Source organism: Mus musculus, chromosome 15 (assembly GCF_000001635.26).
Source record: "Mus musculus strain C57BL/6J chromosome 15, GRCm38.p6 C57BL/6J".
NCBI lineage: Eukaryota > Metazoa > Chordata > Mammalia > Rodentia > Muridae > Mus > Mus musculus.
The window spans coordinates 61039454-61061369 of NC_000081.6; positions in this window are offsets into that span (position 1 = coordinate 61039454).

Genomic DNA, 21916 nt, shown 5'->3' on the forward strand with positions numbered 1-21916 from the left:
GTGTTTTCCTGTAACTCTTTAAGGGATTTTTGTGTTTCCTCTTTAACTGCTTCTACCTGCTTACCTGTGTTCTCCTGTATTTCCTTAAGGGATTTATTTTTGTCCTTTTTAAAGTCCTCTATAATCATCATGACATGTGATTTTAAATCAGAGTGTTGTGTTTATGGTATGTTGGGAGAACTGGGTTCTGACTATGCCAAGTAGCCTTGGTTTCTGTTGCTTATGTTCTTGTCCTTGCCTCTTGCCATCTGGTTATTTCTTGTGTTAGCTGGTCTTGCTGTCTCTTACAGTAGCTTGTCCCTCCTGCAAACCTGTGTGCCAGTATTCCTGGGAGATCAGTTTTCTCTGGGAGAAATTGGGTATGGAGCACTGTGGCACAGTGTCAGCTCTGGGGTGTAGACAGAAACCAGAAGGATCCTGTCCCTGGCTGTTCCTTGGTTCCTGTGTCCGGATGACTCTGGGTGGGTCAGTCTTGGGCCAGTAATTTGAGTAGAATTGGTGGTCTTACCTGTGCTCACAGGTGTGTTGGCACTCCTGGGAGACCATCTCTATTCAGTTATTTGGGTATGGAGTGCTGTGGCACAGGACCAGCTCTGGGTGCAGACAGAAACCAGAAGGATCCTGTCCCAGGCTGCTCCTCAGTTCCTGTGTCCTGAAAGCAATGGGTGGGTGCCTCTGAGCATAAGTGGTGGTTGTACTTGTGCTCACAGGCTGGTTAGCACTCCTGGGAGACCATCTCTCTCCAGGTGTTGTTCAGATATGGAGTGCTATGGCACAGGATCAGCCCTGGGCACTGGTGCAGATAGAAACTTGAAAGATCCTGAGCGCACCATTTCATGCTCAGTGCAGGGATGAGTGGAGTCAAGTCCGATATGTTAAATCTCTTGCTAAAAGTTTCACCACTTGTCTGTCAGTGGAGGTGCTAGCCTGGGAAGCATCTGCTTTCAACAAGGATGCCATGTATGTCCTGTTAAATGTGTGGGCTGACAAATGAACCAATGACAAGTCTGTGCTTATGTTTTCACATTCTACTGTTATCTCTTCCCCTGCAGTTGACCAAAATGTTCCCCCCTACTCATTGTATCCCTGTGCATCAATCAGTCATCTTCTGAGTCCAAAGCTGAGGTCACTTCTAAGCATTACTACTTCTTCTTCTTCTTCTTCTTCTTCTTCTTCTTCTTCTTCTTCTTCTTCTTCTTCTCTCTCTCTCTCTCTCTCTCTCTCTCTCTCTCTCTCTCTCTCTCTCTCTCTCTCTCCCTCTCTCCCTCTTTGTGTGTGTGTGTGTTTTGATAGGTGTGTTTTTATTTTACACTTTAGATTTAATGTCAACAAGGGTAGTGCCTACTTTTCTGCAGAGTCCAGGTGAGTAGTGTTCTGACTTGCTGCCTTAAAAGTACATTCAGAGAATAGAGATAAATAAGCCAATGTGGTCCATATTCAGCTTCACATTTCCATGGGCTGTTACTTGCAAATACAGTTGGATGTAAAAGAAAGAAGCCTCTTGCAATTACTGTGGCATTATAATGGTTTGAGTCAAAGTGATGTCTTTCTCATTCATCAGCATTAGGGATTTCTACTCAAAAGATTGTACTAATAAAGTAGGAACATGAAAGGGGGGGTGGAGAGAGGAAATAAAGAAAACAATTTGTCTAGCAGAACAAAGGCTCTATTTTAAATTTAGTTGGAGAAACACAGGCAGTAACATTCAAAGAGATATCTACTGACTCAGAATAATATGATCCATGGGCTTAAAGGAGGACTTTGCCACAGGGAAGCCATACACATAAGTGGCTGCTGTACAGCCATGATTTGAATTGTTGGTTGCCTCTGGGGTCCAAATTGTTTTAAGGAAAAACTGTAGTTGCTTTCCATCAGCTGACAGCATAGAGGCAATTTCTTCATTGGAAGATATATCTAAATAAAATGTCATGATGATGCATGCTTTTGAAAGAATGTTTGTAGAATGCTCAGCTCCAACTCTTTCAGCACAATTCAATAGCACTTCTCAATTTTCTTTGCAGGGAAATGTGTAGTATAAATGAGACTACAATGCAGAAGTGATAAGCACAGTTGCCTTACTGAAGCAATACTTTTATCTATGGTTTTACTGTATTAATTTAGACTTTATGGTAGAGTCTTTTTCTGGTTAGTGTTTTCAGCTTGTTTTAATGCTTTCAACTTGACTATTTGGACTTGTCTGGGTACCAATGCAAAGTAGCAGAATGGAGGCTAGGCAAGAAAGCAAGGAAAAAAACAAAATAGAACTAAATTTTAAAAAATGAATATGGTGCTATGGATTTAGATTGAGAGCTGTGGTGTGGGTGAGCTGTTGGTTACTAGGTAAGCAGAATTTTCTTGTACTCATTTTCTTAGTTAACAAAATAATTTTTAGTAACTCATGTTCAGTGATTTGTGGAAATCATACATGCACAGATTTGTTAGCTGCATAACCTGAAGTTTTAACATTCCTAGCACACTGTTTGTTAATGAATAATATTCATTGAAGGCTACCATGTGTCAAAACGTATTCCCAGCAGGGCTGAGAAGAACAGGTGTGCTGAGAAAATCATGATGCATATCAGGAGACGCTTGATGAGTCCTGTGGTAGTGCTAAAGTCTGCTAGGAAAGAACTACACTAATAAACCAGTTATATCTTTAATACACAGCCACCATTCAAAGAATCTGACAGATGAAAGAAAGGCAAGAGAAGACTTTGTGGTGGTTTGAATGAGAAAAGTTACCTATAAGCTCATGTATTTGAGCACTTAGTCCCTAGTTTGGTGGCATTGCTTGGAGAGGTGTTGGGACATTTAGGGCAGGATATGATGCTTCCTGGAGGAAGCACATCACTGAAGGGAAGCTTTTCGAACTTACAGCTTCATTCCACTTACAGTTCCCTTTCTGCTTTTTATGGTTTGGAGTTAAGAAGTGACATCTCTCTGTCCCTGCTGCTATGCCTTGCCCACTATTGTGGATATCTAGCCTTCTGAAACAGTAAGCCTCAATAAACTCTATCTTAAGTTGCTTTTGACCATGGTATTTTTTCATAGCAAGAAAGTAGCTTCCCAGAGGAGAATTCTTCATCTCCTGTCTATAAGAGAAGCAAGAGACAAGAAAAGAGGGACTAGTGTTCCCACTGCACAAACAGCATATGTAAAGGTCTGGGATTATGCAATGGTAAAACCAGAGAAAGCCAGTGTTGCTTCAGGAAGCATGTGGGCTGGGGCAAGGAAAGTTTGACTGTCCTTCTGGTAGTCATAGATCCTTTAACTTCTTATTGATGAAAGAAACCTCAGGTTCCTCACTTGAAAATGGAGGCAATAGGTTTAAAGACCTGATAGCATATGTAAATTAAACAATGGTGTGCTGTTCAACAGGAAGTCTGGACTTAGCTACTCTCTCAGTCCATCTTCCCTTGCTCTAGAAGGCTTTTAAATTCAGTAAACCCTTCCACTAGTGCATCTGGATTCTGTGCATAACCATGGAACCTGATCCATGTTCCTATAAAACATCATCTTTCCTTGTAGCTACAAAAAACAGTCACTATCTGACAAACAGTATTTAATAGTACCTGACTATCTAGCATTAGTATGCTATGACAGAATTGACAAAAGAAAACATAATCCTTTGATTAAATTATGACTATGTTCCTTCCTCATAGCCATGGGATGCTGGGCTCACTGGATACTGACACTCATTCTGAGGAGGCAAAACAAAGCCAAGATGGAGGCCCTGGCCTGTGTTTCTCCACATGAGAAACAGTGAAGGCTGTGGCTGTGAATATGGCTGCATTTCTCAAACTCCCAGCCACCCATACTCTGCTGGGAATCTCAAGGAGCTGAGAACGGGCCTGCCCACCAGTGATGGGGCCTCGTCCTGGGGGATCCAGCTTAGCTCAGGGTAAGTGTCAGGAACACAGAGGGACCTTCTTTGAGAGACTTGGAAAAGAGAAAATGGTTGCATATGTCTTACTCAAAGTGGGTCAGAGATTAAATACCTTTCACAGGAAGGAATGTCTGAAGAAGGAAAGCTTATTGGGCTGGCCTATCTAGATACCTCATTAGCATGCAGAACTCTGGGCTCTATGCTACATGACCAGTTGTCATGATCCTCTTAGTGGAGTGTCATGGTCTCTCTTGCTCCAGGACAGAAGCCAAGTCGGGAGCAGATTCAAGTGCCTACTTTCTCAATTATGAGAATTGCTGGTGTTCCTAAAGCTGCATGGCCTTACTACACAGTTTTTCCTGTGTAGTGACATGGTTCCCCTTGCCCCACACCCCTTGACAAACATTACATGGGTTTCTGCTGTCATTGATTCACTTTTGCCAGTTTTGAAGCTCCTGAGCACATTCTAGCTGCATGTATTCTCTTTTGTATGACTCATTTTGCTTATCATAACATTGGTGAAATTTTTCTATATAATTGCATGCAACAATGATTTATTCCTTTTCATGACTTCATAGTATTCTGTCATAAATGTGTGGACTTTGTTTATCTGTTCTAGTGCTGATACATAACACAGAAAAAAAAATCAATATGCATTTTCAAATGATCAAATTGACTAATTTCTCTAAGACTCATCATCCTGATTTGTCAAACACACTTAAAAAATGAAAGTCAAGTTCTATACACTTATGGTAAGAACTAAATAGAATCAATATGCAAAGTGATTGAGCTAAGTAGTGTGGAATCTACTGGTAATGATTCCAAGAACCCGCTGAATGATTTTAGCAATAATTATCCTAAGTAGAAAAACTACTTCCTTCATCAAAGGTTGTGTGGCTAGAAAAGAATCAAACTAAAGGACACACCTGCTATCTTGCACAGCCCTGTCCTTATTCAACTGGTTGCTGATTTAAATTTTAAAACAAAACAAAACAAAACAAAAAGAAAAAAAAAACAGTCATTCTCAAATACTTCAATCACTCTAGGCTCTTTGTTCTCCTAAAACTTTGCACTCATCATGTGTGGCTCTTAGCTTTGACCTTGTCTCCTGGTCTCTGTGTCACTAATGGCTTTGCAATTAAGTTGAGTTTTCTTTTAAATCTGTACTTGTTTTCCTTTATATTCTAATCTTTGATATATGTTGTAAAAGGCTCATATTTCTAGGAGATACCAAAAGGTTTTAGGACTGTGTGGACAGCTGTGCTGAGAATATATGACTATTCAATATATAGACATTGGCTGACATACTGCCTCCAGATTTTAGTCATGATGAGCAAGAATCAATAGGAACAGACTGATAGATTAGTGCAACAGCACCACTGGAGTGCCTGTTAGAAATTCACTTGTCTTTGTGTCATTGACCATATATACAAACAGTGATAGCCTGAGGGTACCTTTAAAGGGACAACTCACAGAGTGCTGTGATGTGTCCCTGACCCATCTGTCCACAGACCATATTCAGTGGAAACATTGCTGGGATGTGTGCTGATGCCAGTAATACCTCCCAGTCTGGCACAGATATTTGAGAAGAGTACAGGGGTTAGTTAGACATCATGACTCAAGAGACCTACAGATAGTTAAAGCTTAACACATCAGAGGTACAATTTACTATTAAGCCTTTTGTTATTAATAATCACTTATTCTATAGTCTCTTACTCCATGGGATAACTATTATTTTGCTTATATAGTCAGAAAGCTGATCACTGTTTTGTAAAAGTACTTATCAAGAGAGAACCTTTTCTAGGCTTCATAAAATTTAAAAACATTCTTACTATGATCATGTGCATATGATTAACACTAATTTGACTTAATGGGTTATACACACACACAAATACACACACACAAAAAAAAAACATGACATTGGAGTAAGAAGAGAGGTATGTTGGAGGGGGGAAGAAAGTTTCATGGATGTCCTACAGGGATGGGATATGGTTATTACCAAGATTCATAGTACATATGTGGGAAAGTTTTTAAAAGTTATGTCTTTACTTCTATGTCCACTCAGTTCCCCAAAAAGTGCTTAGTGACATTCTGATCTGTAAGAATATGTAAAACTTCAAACTGACATCTTTGTATCCCCTCCCTTGATTTCTCTATTTCTACTTATGCTTACTTTTCTTTCTGGTTTTGATTGCTTGTTTGTTTGTTTGTTTGAGACAGGATTTCTGTGTAGCCTTTGTCCTAAAACTCACTCTGTAGAGTTGAGACTGACTTCAAAACTACAGGGATATGCTTGTCTCTGCATCCAGAATGCAGAGATTAAAAGCTATAGGCTTAGATTTTTCAAAGTGTACTTTTATAAGTGTTCTCAAACAATTCAACTCTCTTTTCTAGCCCACCATCCAACAGTAGGGGAGAAATGATGGTAACTAGGACAAGGGGACATGGACCTGTTTAGGAGTAGCTCTTTGGTACAATTCCAATCTCCATTGTCAGAACACCAGCAGTTCATTCTAGTAGTGTCAGGATACTACCAGTCCAGTTCCAAGAATGTCACCAAACATGAGCATGACCCAGAAGAAGCAGCCAGGCCTCTGCTGAATTGGCATGAGTCCATGAGAGCAACTGGAACCAGCCAGAAAGCCAGGAGAAGTTCTCTGCAGTGCCTCTGTCAACAAAGTGAAGATTAACAAAGACATTGCACAACTAGCTACGCAGGTGACCCTTCACTGTCTGTTGGGTCCTATTTACACTCTTCCCAAGCATCACATGTCCTCTCAGGAGTTTTGTTTCAGCAAAACATCATATGTCTGCTTCAGCAAAATATCACCTGAGTCTGCATCACATGACACAACCAGAAATTTCAACTTCAAGAGGCACATCACCACCATGACAAGAAATATACTTTTGTTTGTTTTATTTTCTTGAGACAGGGTTTCTTTGTGTCCCCTGGCTGTCCTGGAACTTGGCTTGGAGACCAGGCTGCTCTCAATCTCAGAGATCTCCCTGCCTTTTCCTCCCAAGTGCTTGGATTAAAAGTATGAACTACTACCCCTAGGCTCTACCCACACCTTCTGTATCCTATAGTCAATGGTCCTTTGAAATTTTATGCCTGATAATATCAATTCCATTCTTGTGGTCCATGCATTCATTTCTTTTTGCCATTTGAATTAACTTAGAATATTTAGCACGAAGTAACTGATGCTCGTGCCCTTGCTCCCAAAGGTTCACTGTGAAGTTCTCTATTTGTTTTTCAAGTCTTTCTAGCTCCAGTCCTGTCACTGGACACCTTTTCACTTTACTTGTACTCTGATATCTACAGGGAACACTTTTTCTCCTATTCTTCCCTTCCTAGGTGTGGGTTAAAATGGTGTCCCACATCTGATCCATCACAGGGCTAGGGCCACTCATGGCGGCAGGATGCGGGAAGTTTGATTGTGTGCACCCCATGCTGCTGATGGGTGGGCATCTGACTGTGAGAAGCCTCAGGACCCCACACCAGGGTAGGGAGGTGCAGTCTGATGTCTCGAGGCAACCTGCTGGGAGCGTGGGTCCCTAGGCTGCACCTAGGCCAGGGATGACAGATTTTAGCTCTTGGACATCGCAGATACCACTCGATGTCTCAGAAGAGCAGAAAATAGAGTGGGGGCCCGAGGGGCTAGCTCTGGCACGGAGCCGAAGGGAAAAGGGCAAGATGAGAGTGCTGGTTCATTCTTGAGGGCACAAAAGTGTCCTAGGCTTACTTGGGCATCTTGGCTTGGTGGAAACCCTGGCTGGGAACGCAGAGAAGCCTCCTTCAGGAGTTTAGGCATGACTCTTTATAAGAAGACCTTCTTTATCGCTCTAGCACTGCAGATCCTGATGAGAAGAGACAGTCCATGGTTTTAAGGCATTTATTGGTATGACAGAGTGTTGTGATGAGTGAAACCTTCCCCTACTTTTTCAGGGTGAGCCTGAGGTTAAATACTTTTTGCTGGGAGGAATGTCTAGGAAGGGGAGCTAAGAGGGTAGTAGAGACAGAGAAAGGCAGAGAGAGGGAGAAAGAAGTAGAGGCCAGCTATGGCCACATGGAGACGGGAGAAGGGAATGTAGACAGGGGAGGAGCAAGAGGGCAAGAGAGAGAGAGAGAGAGAGAGAGAGAGAGAGAGAGAGAGAGAGAGAGAGAGAGAGAGAGAGAGAGGCAAGAGGAAGAGAGGGAGGAGGGGGCAAGCAGCCCCTTTTATAGTAGGCCAGGCTTATCTGGCTTTTGTCAGGTAATTGTCAGGAGGAGCACACCTGGCTGTTACCAGGTAACTGTGGGGATGGAATCCAGACAGAATATCAAGAGCTTGGGCATGGCCCTATGTGACTGATGGCTACAGAACTATGGAAAGCTGAGGCCTCATGACTGGAGCCTAATATCTGGGAGCATGGGAAATGCCTTCTGTCCCTTGCAGGAACACCTGCTGGTTCTCTGGGGTTTAAACCTAGCACAACCAGAAAATGGGCTGCCTTTCACGGTCCCACACCTAGAGAGGTACTGAAAGTCCTCTGGCTTCTACTTCAGTATAAGTTCTCAAAAGAATCACTCCCCCACTTCTCTATTTCTAGCCAGTCAGACATTGGTGCAATTCCTTGTTTATCTGTCTATGTCCCTTCCCTCCCTTGACTGTAAACAAGAACAGATGCATATATGTACACACACACACACACACACACACACACACACACACACATACATACACACACACAGAGAAATACATGGGATCATGCATGAGACAGCATGCTGTTTATGTAGCAAATTCACTAGATACAAATCAGAGATGTACCTACAGGAAAGTAGCCAGAGGATGCCTACTAAATGTTCTAAAATGTTAGTTCACTATAAACCAACCACAAAGTGTATTTTGAAAATGTACCTGTTTAAAATCTGGCAAATGCTAGATGCTAATAGGGTGCACTGAAGTCAATGCATACTCTCAAATACACAGCAGCTACATCTGGTATCTTAAAGTAACTAATCACACCACTCCTATGATAAACAATAGAGAGAAGAAATGCATGCCTGCTCACTTGCTTGCTTTCTTGTGTCCAGATCAACTTCTCTATTCTTATAGAGTGCAGGACCTAGAAGGTGATCTGTCTGCAGTGAGTGAGCTCAGTCTTCCTACATCCATTAACTTAATAAAAAACAATCTTCCCCAGACATGTCTACTAGCCAACCTAATGTAGACAATCTCTCATTAAGACTCTCTTCTCTCATGATACTGGGTTGTGTTAAATTGACAATTAAAGCTAAGCAACACAGTATGTAACACTAGTTTGTATCCATCTACTGTCAAAGAAGGGCTCAAACAAAGGCCCAGTGCTTTTAGAGGTCATACTTAACATCTGTTATATGCAAAGGGCATGGGGGACATGATAAAACAAAGCATGTAGTGTGACACTATTTATTATAATAATTTATATTATATAATATTTATATTAATTGATTCCTATTATTTTAATAATAGTAATTAATTTTTATATAATTTATTATGATCTTCCTTTCTGAGAGAAACCAGGTCTTTTCCCTTTCTGCCCACCTATGATAATTTTGAAATTTATTGTTAGAGTTAGGCATAGCTATTCTTCATCCTGCTGTCACCCTGATGGACCTCTGACTGACTCCACCATCCATGTGTCTATTCTTTATTCATCACACAGGTTCACAGCTCCTGGGGTTACTGACTGCTTTTGTGTTTCTTTGGGGTTACCCTCAGTGTCTTGCACAGCACAATTCAACTATGGATGGCTGCACATCACATCAAAACATTGTTGTTTAGACTTGGAACTTCTTAATGTCATTACTAAATAGCTGAGTTATCCAAAGTTTGATTAGGCCCAATTAGGTTTGCTCTAATGAGAAGGAAAATCTGTGAGTCTTCACAGAGGGAATGCTTCCCCCAAAGACAATTAGTCACATGTACAGAAACTTTGCATTGTGGGGAATTGTACTTTAATCTGTCAGAGATAGTAATAAATTACCCTATGATGCACAGGGAGTATCCCTCACCCTAGCAAAGACTATCCATTCCAGTTTGTGAGTTGTCTTAAAATTGAGTCACATTCTTCGGTTAGACTAAGTCATAGAATAGATTGAAAATTTTACACAGAGCTTGTGTGTCTTGTCTTTTACTTACATTGTGTGAATAATGGGATACAAATCTTGATTGACTAGATATTTTTACTTAAAATTTTAAGTATTAATTGAAAATTCATCCATAAGTAAATATGGATGGAGATCTAATTCAAAAGAATTTGAGAGAAACATCTTGTTTCAGAGAGATTTATATGATGTGAGCACCTAGGCTTATTATTTATCACAACATATGATAATTCAATGTGGGAAAAAACAATGCTCAAGAAAAATTTTCAAAAATAGCTTGTAAGACTTAATAAAAATCTATAACTAATTTTTTAGAGTCAAAGTAATAGTGGAAAAGGCTGTGAGATATTTTGAAAACTATTACAACTTTGATCTAAGCTAAAAATTTCAAAGTACATCCACAAGCAGCAATCTCAAGTTTAAAATGTCAAAATGAGGTGATTGTCTCATAAGTACATCGCAAATTCTTCTAGTAAAATATGGTGCAGTGTGTAACAAATGCGCACAAATATACATATACACACAAACACACATACTCATACATACTGTGCAAATGCAGTAGTCTAACATCTAAGCACAAACACACATGCACAGGCACAGGCACAGGCATGGGCACAAACATACAATTGACCAGAATTCTGGATGGAGGCTGGAAGCATGGCTTGAAATGCCACAGTATCTGACTGTAGAAAAGCCCAGAATTACAAAAGCAGAGATTTAGTTGGTGGTTGTACCCACTACAATCAATTTAAATAGGAACTATCTTATCATTTAAATGTGGACGTCAGAATAAGTACAAACCTATAACATTTCAATGCTGAAAAGGTCTTATTTTATTTCTCCATGTTCAAGAAAGGTATGCTTATCCTGGGTCATTTAAATAAAAAGATCTTCCAAAAGAAGATGAGGCCTCTAAATTAGGTACCAGAAATCCCTTCACATCTGTCTGTCATTTTTCTAGATGACTACTTGTGGGCAAGAGTGTGATTTTATTCTATAATCTTGGAGGATAGAGAACTATGTGAGAAAATTGATAACACAAGCGAAATGTTGAAAAATAATGAGTGATAACCAAGATTTTTTTCATTTCTAAACCGTCCCCATCCATGGATAAATTAAAACAAAGGTTATATCATATTCAGACAACCTAGATAAACTCATAAGGAGTTGCTTACATCTCTCATAGAGAACCTACTACAAAGACGTACAATTGTGGCACTTTGAATCATAAATGGAATTAGACATGTGTGAATATTGACAGAGGCAAAAGGAGAAGTGAAACATCCGTCTATGGGGTTAATGAGGTCCTCTCTGTGATTTGGAGAGAAAGTCTGAAATTCCAAAACTCTGGCTTGCTGGCTGAGGACTGTATGGCTTGAAGAATTTCACTGCTCCAATTATGATAATATTTCCTGAAAGAACTACACCTGGGGACTGACTGTCAAATCTCTACAGCATAGAAATTTGAGAACCTAGGCTACTACCTACATGCATATGTTTCTATGTGAAGGAAGGTAATGAAATAGGTTTTTATTGGATGTCTCTTTCTCATAGTATTTTATGGCCATTCTCTGTTTACAAATACCTTCTCATTACACACTCCCTCTTAGTATAAAGTTAGATAAATAACTGCCATCCTGCACTAGCCACTAGTCACATAAGAACCTCCCTCAGTATCCACAGGGATATCATTACAAGTGAGCCAATCTAATTATGGTAATCATGGTAATAGATTAATTTGACCAAACCCCCAGAAATACTACGTAAAAGAAAAGATGTCGGCCCTTTCTTTCCTTTGATTCAAATTGGACTTTACCCAGCATTTTCTTGGAGTTGTATGGCCTTATTTAAAACTGCAGAAGCATTCTGAGTGGGGTTGGTCTCAGGCCTGCCATTGTTTCTAATGATGAATTATGGAGACATTGCTTTGTAACCCCGGATTCTCAGAACACTAGCTTGCTGACCACCTGGCTGGAGTGATTTATTGAAATGTATCAACTCTTGTTTTGATGTGCTTAAGTGCATCCCAGTGCACCTTGGGGTAAATACACCATGGATGAAGAGCTGTCAAGGCAGCCACCCATGGAGTTGTTTATGTCTTGTAGCCAGCCCATGGCCCTCAAGAGAGCCCTTCCTCTGGCAGGAGTCTGCTGGGGGTGGGGAACGGGGCGGAAGTGGAGAGGATGATAGCTAGCCTATCACACCAGGAGCCTGAATGATGAGCGAGCAGGAGCTGGTTTCCTAAGAAAGAAAGATCTAGAATGACAGCAAGGTCTTCCTCAGAGGGCCCTGAAGGAGTTGAGGGAAAATGCTGACCTCTTTCAAGGGACCAATAAATAATTTACAGCCCATCTCTAAAATTTGTCCAAAAGCATTTCTTTTTCTTCAAACATTGCGTCTCTCTGGCATAAGTCAGGTTTCACTTGAACACAATATACTAATGATTGTGTGCATTTTGTTGCCTAATTCTTAAAACCATTCTCACCACAGGGGTGTTTTGGTTGAACTTAAATATTGGTGATGAGATTCCTATCAACAGGAATATAGTGGGATGGGTTTATTTTTGCACTGAAGTCCTTTTGAGTAGCAGGTTATGATTCGTCAAATAAAAATGTCACTAAAGAACCTTTGTTTTCAGCAATATTTAATTCGAAACATAAGAACATTTTCTCCTTTACACTGAAACTCAAATTTTACAGAGCGAACACAAAGGAGAGCATGGATTATTACATGTTGACAAATATTTTCTTTAAAAATGCTATTTTTTCTCTAACAATTCATATAATGAAGAAATTCATATCTCATAGAATGTTTTTGACAAGCAAAATAAAATATAAGTGCTTCAAATGTAAAAGTATATAAAGCCAAGATCCTATAAGCAGATCAAATGATCCACCTGCCAAACAATAGACGGGATGGGGCAGGCCCAAGGGCCTAAGGCCTGGAGCCTTGGGTAGTTGGACTATATTAAGTCTAATTTAATGCATATTTTTGCTTCTTATCTTCTGTGCATTTTGGGGAAAAAAGCCAGAGAAGGAAAAATAAATGTAAACTTTGACATTCTTTGGCTATGACAACTAATTTTAATGTTATGTTACATCTATCTGAAAGGCAATGTAAAGGCAAGTGTCTCGACGAATCATGCTGTATCAATGTTATTTCTACAAGGCTAATTGACTCATTAGAAGGTTGTTGAGTGCTTACTTCCACACAAACTTCTAATCAGTTGATTGTCCTTCTACATTTCTCTCTCCAAGGTCCAGGAAACACCATGGGAGACAGGATGGAGAGATTGGAAGAGCCAGAAGATTGAGAATGGTTCTACAAAATGCTGTCTTCTGGATATGGCATGGTAGTCTAAATCACATGCACAAAGCAGATGTTGCTACTTGCACAGGACTTTAAACAAAAAAGACACAGAGCAGGCCAGGAACTAACTGGAAAAAAGAGGGTAGTCAGCAGGAGTGGGGGGGACAAAGGATAATAGATGATAAGGGACCGTGAATTGTCACAGTACATCCTATATCTGCATGTAACTGTCAGAGGTAAAACACTAATAAAAATAAATAAATGAAAATGAAAAAAATAATAAAGAATTAAAATGAAATCTCAGAATATGCTGGTCAGATAAACCTTAGTGATCTTCAGTCACCTTAACAGTCGTTCCCAACTACTTCATTATGACTCAACATCCTCAAAAACAACGAAACGCATTAATACAGCAAATTACAAGCTTACACCAACCCAAACCTAGGATACCACCAGAGAGTGTGTAATTCCTGCAACAGAAATACCCCTACTTTTTGGTAACCATCTACCTATTTTTCCCAGTGAGGAACTTGCAGAATGCCTTTGCTTTCTCTTCTTCTGTCGCTATGAAAGTTCACATAACTAATTTTATGTGTGAACATGTCATTCATGGCAACTTGAGTAATGTTTCTGAACCATGGCTGCTCAGCTCAGCTCCAGAATATTTTCTTTCCAATTCCTTTTAAGCTGACAACCGTGCTTCAATATTGACAGAAAGAAACACGGAAAACCATGTCATGTAGGACCAGTTAGCAGCCTGAGATGTCTTTAAAAGGGCAGCACTCACCTTTTCTTAATTCTCTTAGTATTGTTACTTGAGGTTGGTTTGGAGCATTTTTCACTTATTTATAGAGGGGAGTTCAAGGCCCAAGGAGCTGAACTTGCAATGAGAGAGATACATGATGTGAAAGTCTTTCTAACTCTGAGCTGAACTCCTTTGTAGAAAGTGATGGAAATATTCATTAATAGCGAATGTGTTGATAAGGCATCCATGTTTTACAATAAAGCCTTACCTCTGCTTTCATTGTGCCACACATGTGTCTTTAAAAGTAGATTCTTCACTCATATAATACATTCCAATTACAGTTTCCCCTCCCTCCTGTAATCCTAGCTCTCTCCCTCCCTTTTCTCCCAGATTTACTCCCCTCTGTTTCTTTTCAGAAAAGAACAGCCCTCTAAGGTACAGCATCCAAGCACAACAAAACAAGATACAGTAAGACACTGCAAAAGCCCTCATATTTAGACTGGACAAAACAACTCAAAAGGAGGAAAAGATGAGAGAATTAATAGGTAGTAATATCAAGTGACTTTGTCAACTTAACTTTCATCTTCTATCTTTTCTGCCTATCTTTATATTTGAAAGAAAGTGTGTGTGTGTGTGTGTGTGTGTGTGTGTGTGTGTGTGTGTGTGTGTATCCTTTAAACAGGACTGATTAAAATAATGCCTCACAGTAACTTGTTTTGTATATTATAAATTACTAGAAGAGAAACATTCAAAATCTCTAAACTGACCACAGTGTAATAACAGTTAGAAAAGTTAATCACCTTTATTTCATTAGTACATATTTTATACACATATCGAATACCATAGCATCACCCATAAATAATTGTAACTTTTACATGTTAATTAAAAATTTGAAAAATATCTTAGAAATGTTAGCTGTCTTTTATTATTATACATTGTGTGTGTGTATATATATATATATATATATATATATATATAAAATTATCACAAGTACCCCATAAGTTTGCATGATTATTAAATATTAATATTAAAAATATTAAAAAAAGAAGTCTCCATTAAAATGGAAAAGCCCTAGAGGGGTTTCCTAGATTGGATGCTTTTAGGCTAAGCTCTTTGCATTTTGACAGTGGCAGTGTCTAAGCTTGTATCTATAACAACCTTTCTTATCATCAGTGAACGTAAGTCTCTGCTTAAGTGCTGGGTCCCTCACGCTTGGTTACTTTCAGGGTAAAGAGATTTCAAACAGACAAAAGCCCTTTCTGTTCTTCATATTGCTTAGAAAGCACATCCTGTGAAGGCAATATTTCACATTTTTGCTTTCTTTGTATTCAAGGTCCAAACGTTGACTTCCTAGCAAAGAGAACCAGGAAGTAAATCGAAGGCAGCAGCTGAGAGACATAAGCTAATGATGGCAGAAGTATAATGAGAGAAGGTAGTGGAATGGTCCACTCCTGACCCTGAAATTTGTACTGGGTCGGGTAAGACAGAGGTGACTCTATAACCCAGGAAGTAAAAGGTGTTAAATAAATGGGAAGGCGAGATTATGATCAAGGAGGTAGAATAAGGACTGAAACAAATAATTAGACAAAATTGGATTAGCAAGTAGCTTTCAAAAGTCATGAGTAATACCCTCGTTATTTCATATCAAGCAAAGGCTAACAGCACTGGGTGAGTGTTTAGTACTATGCTTGATAATGAGTAGTTTTCAATAAATACTCATTAGTATTATCACTGTTAGTTTCTTTGAGAGGCTTCCAATTGCCTCTTCCATTAGAGAGCATATGCTCTCTTCCAGCGTGCCTGTCACTTATCTTTTGGCTTCTTTATTGCACACTTGCCTCCGTTGGTTATTAACTAGTCATCATCCAGCAGGGTCCTTGGTGAGAAAGGCTCTCTCACACTATGAAATACCGTCAGGATCACATCTGCTCCTTCAGTAGTCCGGTCCCACAGTCCCTAGGCTTGCTCCTTCTCTGGCAGTGAATCCGCTAGGAATAAATTGATAACAAATGAGTTGTTTGTTTCCCAGTAAAAGGAGCATGAGGCAGGAAAAGGGACTGGTTTTGTTTTGTAAAACAGGATGCCATCCAAAGGATAGCATTAAATCAGGAGGTCAGGATTTGGTACACTGACTGCCTGGGGAAAATGAAATCCCTGCCTCCTTTTTTTAGCATCACTTGTCAGTTGAGTGGAAATTTCCTCTCTGTTGTATGGACTTAAGTATGATGGAAATCATGCCTGCCTTGCTAGAGGCTCTTATAAAAAAAAAGATTTGGGTAAATGGCATATAATACTAATAAAGAGGACACATTGAATTGCTCCTATGTCTATAGGAATCTTCTTTTGTACTCAGCATTTCCTTTGGTTTCCCCCTTTTTGTGTTATTCATTGCTCATTGATGTATATTTTTCAATATATATATATATACACATATATATATATATATACATATATATATATATATATGTATATATATATATATATATATATATATATATCTCCATATTGTAATCTTACAGGTCCCTGGGAAAGCAAAGAACTGTGCCAACCTTTTGTGTGAATCCAGGCTAATTTTTCTGGATTCACCAGTTATTTTAACCATGGAGTTGTTTCCAAGCAAGATGCTACATACAGTATGTATGTATGCTAGTTTATTATATGACAAAATAAACCTGAGAAATATAATTGCAGGTTACAAAGTAACAGTATGGAGTCTGAACTAAAAATTATATGAATTTTATAATCGTGAGGTCCTTCCAATCCTCTATCTACAGATAGGGAATCAGTTTTTACAGTATCCTATTAGTTAAGGTATTTCTCTTTTAAAACCAATTTATTTACCAATAAATTGGTAAATAAATAGACTGCCTAGACATGAAATATAAGCCCTGAAATGTGGTTGATTGTATGCCTGTTGCTTCTGACCTGGTTCTTTGTTATGAGACGATCACAAAAGTCCATTGTTTCAAGTGTATTAAAGTGACTATTGTCATCAATCTCTGCAAAGATAGAACAAAGACTTGAAGAAGAAGTAGGCTTGTGGCTGGATACTGCAACTTCCAGTTGCTAGTTTTATTATTGTGAACAATACCTCTAAGTGTCAAATTCTTCATCAGGCAAATGAGAACAGTATCTCTTGTGGTTGGACCTGATGGCCAACATGTCTGAATTAAGAGATTTTTAGGACTACAAAACACACCTCTGTGTATCTGTGATCACCCACTCAAAGAGGATGAACACCTGGGGCACTGACTAGGAGAAAAAGATGTGCCCTAGACGTGGCCAACACTATACTATTGGCTGTTGGATAGAAAGAAGTAGGGTGTGCTTACCTGAAAGCTTTCTTTTTGAGTGAATTCATACAGTTCCTGACATGTCTACTGATATCAGGTTCCAGTTTTTACAGCCTTTCCACTGTGGACTCAAATCCAATGACTCTTCAGAGAGTCTTTCCAAGCCTTTAGCACTAGATTGGGACTGCTAAAGCATTCATCTTTTTGGGTTGAAAATTCGTTTGTTGAACTGCCCAGTTCCTATTATATAATCCAGCCAAATAAATCCTTACTTTTGTAATATACCATATATTTTATTTGTTCTATTTCTCTAGAGTACACTAATTAACCCAGTGGTAGACTTTAGTGGATGGCCTTCACACTGAAAACATATTTTCTAAAAAAAAAAAAAATCTTTCATAAAGTTTCTTAGCAAAGAATTAAGCATTAGGGCGAATTGTAGATTTGTTAATAGTGCATCATTTTGTCTTTATCTTTACTATTTGAGTGACATGGAGATTAATCTCCATTGTCAACTCAACTGGGTTAAGAACCACTATGGCAAGATACCACTCAGCACCATGAAAAATGCTTCTAGAAAGAATTACATGAAGAGGGGTGGAGGACAAACCCCTGGCTGTAACATAATTCCATGGTCAGTAGTCCTGAATATAAAGTACAAAGCAAGGTAAGCCTCCCATTCCAGCTCCTACTGAGTCCATCTATGGATGACGGTGTCTGGAATTTGTAGGATCAAACAAGGTGTTAAATGAATATGGGAAGGGAACATCTGAAAGTGAGGACTACTTGAGGTGTCACATGGAAACCTAATAAAGTAGAAGCTTCCTGTTTTATGTGTGTGTGTGTGTGTGTGTGTGTGTGTATACATGAAGGTGATATAAATGCAAATTTCAAATAACAGGGAGACAAAGACTCAGCTGGACATCTTTCATCGCCAAACAGTTTGAAGTACTAAGAATGGGTTGTGTCTAATCAAATTGTTGGCCAAAAGGGCTCCTACTAGAACTCCCAAACAATTGAGACCATTAACAGGATATTGGCTGCTCTCTACAAACTGACAGTAAAGCTTTATTGCTGAAGTCATCAACTAAAAAACTTATTTAACACAGAGGAGTTGAGAAGTTGCTTACATAGAACCATCACCTCCATGAAGTAGTCTTCACATTACAAAGTACTCTGCATGTTACAAAGGAGATAGGTGAACACCAACCCAGCTACAAACCCTAAAAAAACTACAAGAGGAACCTGCCTGCAAGATACATTGCTGCAATCTTGCCACCAAGCTTGTGGGAGTAATCAACTCAATATCTGTTTTGAATTAAGGCCCACTCCATGAGATGGAATTCATACTGAGCATTGCTTGGATAGCCAAGAACTCAAGGACTTAGAGGAAAACCAAATATTAAAATTCTGTTAAAGGAACATTTTAACTAAATGACTTCTAATGACATTCTGCTTATACTAATAGATTAGTACCTTGCTCAATCAACATCAGAGAAACTCCCCACTACAGCAGATGGGAAGGAATATAGAGTCTCACAGCCAGATAATATGCAGATAATGTGAGAAACCTTGGGACACTCAGGCCTAAGTGGGATGTCTCTATGAAATCGCTTCCTTCAGTGCTCAAGGACTACTGTGGAAGGGGAGGTGGAAAGAGTAGTAGAACCAGAAGGGGGAGAATACAAGGAATCAAGACTGTTTGAATCAACAGGATCACCACAGATAGGAACTCAGAGACTGAGAAAACATTCACAGGACCTGCATGGGTTTGCACCAGATGGGGCCCTAGAGCTAAAAGAACCAGTGGACACATGCCTTCATCTCTAACCTAGAAGCTGTCTGCAGTTGATAGCTACTTGCAAATGAAAAATTAGTTTTCTTCAAGAGCATCTCGCTGGGGAAATAAACCATTCTTAGGAGTAAACCTCATACCCAGCAGCAGATGGCCAGCACAAAATGAACTCAATGACGTTTGAAGGTTCTGTGTGCCATAATGTTTCTCAGAGCATTATCTGTCTGTCTGTCTGTCTGTCTATCTATCTATCTATCTATCTATCTATCTATCTATCTATCTATCTATCTATCATCTGTCTATCTCATCTATTTATTACCTTTCTTCATCTATAAGTTTTTCTTGTGCTTTTTGTTTGACTCCTTTTGTTGTTTGGTTGTTTCATTGTATTCTGATTTGTGTGTCATTGGTTTGTCTTGTTTTAGTGATTAATCAGTATGTGCACTTATACCCCCTTTGTCCATTTCTTCCTATGCAAAGACTGATGTCAACACCACTGTGGTAGTTTGGATAAGAATGACCACCATAGGCTCATGTATTTGAATGAATAGTCACCAGGCAGTAAAACTTTTTGCTAGTAATAAAAGGATTAAGAAGTATAGCCTTGTTCAAGGAAGTGTTTTCCTGGTTTTGAGGTTTCAAAACCCCATGCTCTGCCTACTCTCTCTTTCTCTTTGCCTGTGGATCAGGATGTAGCTCTCAGCTACTTGCCTAGAACAAGGCCTGACTAATGTTATATCATCTTCCATATGCTTCTTGCCATGATGATATGTAAAACTGTAAGCAAGCCCCCACTTAAATGCTTTCTTTTATAAGAGAGGCCTTGGTCATGATATCTCATCCCTGCAATAAAACAATGACTAAGACATACACACTCCTTTCAACAAATCGAATTTCTTTCAACAGAGGTTATGCGAGGTGATATTATATGCCAAATACTGTCCTGGGCACTGGGGTGAGAGACAGATGAAATGTGCTCCTCAACCTCAAGAAGCTTATGAATGCACAGAAATATCTGATATTAGCAAAACGTGAATTAGACAAATCACCAAAAATTATTAAAGCTGATTGGGAAAAAGACTTCTATATCCAGATCATAGGATGTTAATGACAAGCTCAATGACATTATCTTATATGTTAAGGTAATAGAAGACTAGCTATGATTGTACATACATCAGACCTAAACTTCATGTCTCCTGGATCCATAAAAGCTAAATTAACATAAATATGAAAAATTATTTCATAAACTTCAATGATTATGTTGTAGAAGAACATGTTAACTTCACTTCCATGTAGTTGTAATCAAGGGTAGCCTTCAAGGACCATACAAGCTAAGATTTGCCACAGTTCTGCTCATTCTTGTGAATTACATTCGGCCTACTGCACAAATTTTTGTTAAGTCCTTCACCCCCACTGACACTACATACCGCTCTGTGCTTCCTCTATTACTGAGCCTCCCAGCAAGCACATGAAAATGTAACTACTAGAAGATAATAACACCAACTGACAGGTGTTTAATTCTAAGTGTCGGGAATAGACTAAATTTACTTTGTCTTAGTTAGCTGTCTTTAAAAAAATAATCTGTTAATTGTAAAGAACTTGTAAATAAAACTCAATATGCAGCCAGATTAACATAGTGACTCAAACTTGCCCAAAGCTAAGTCTATACTTCTCAGTGAGCTGCTGTATGATTAGAGCAGCAATTCTGACACCAGGAAATTTCACATTGGATTTTACACTTTATCAATATTAATTATATTTTCATGCCTGTGTCTACTACAAAAATATGACAACGCCTGGCAGGAATAAAGCTAGGAAAATATTCACTCTAAGTCACAATGTTATATGAGCTATGCTATTAAGCTCATTTTTTATATAAGAAGTTTGAACACTAAAATCTGTCAAATAAGTCCATTTTAAATACACTCTTATTAAACACTCCATAGTTCCATGAACTGAAAGTGGTATAGTCAGGCTATGTAGTGGTGTGACAAAGAGGTGAAAGGCAAAAACATGAAGAGCTAGAGTAGGTACATCTACTGACACATTTTTTTTTTTTACAGCAGAGAAAATGGACAATTTATTGTAAGGGAAGGCCACAGGATGGAGGAAAATATTATCTATAATTTTCAAGAACACTAAAAGAAAAGCATTAAATAATCAAACAGTCAAATCAATATTGTCCATTGTACTGTGAGTTCTTTTTCTTTTGTTAACTATCTGAATTTTTAATAGTGTACAGATTATCTGAATTATAACTAATGTAATTTCAAGTATTCAAGGTCCACATTCAAAATCTTTTTTTTTTAGATATTTTCTTTATTTACATTTTAAATATTATCTCCTTTCTTAGTTTCCCCTCCAAAAATCCCCTGTCCCCTGCCCCTCCCCCTGATCCCCAACCTACCCATTCCCATTTCTGGTCCTGGCATTCCCCTGTACTGGGGCATCAGGACCAAGGGCCTCTCCTCCCACTGATGACTGACTAGGCCATCCTCTGCTACATATAAGTATAGAGCCACAAGTTCCACCATGCGTTTCCTTTGATTGGTGGTATAGTGCCACTGAGGCTACTGGTTAGTTCATATTGATGTTCCTCCTATGGGACTTCAGACCCCTTCAGCTCACTGGGTACTTTCTCTGGCTCCTTCATTGGGAACCTTGTGCTCTGTCCAATGGATGATTGTGAGAATCCACTTCTGTATTTGCCAGGCACTGGCAGAGCCTCACAGGAGACAGCTATATCAGGCTCCTGTCAGCA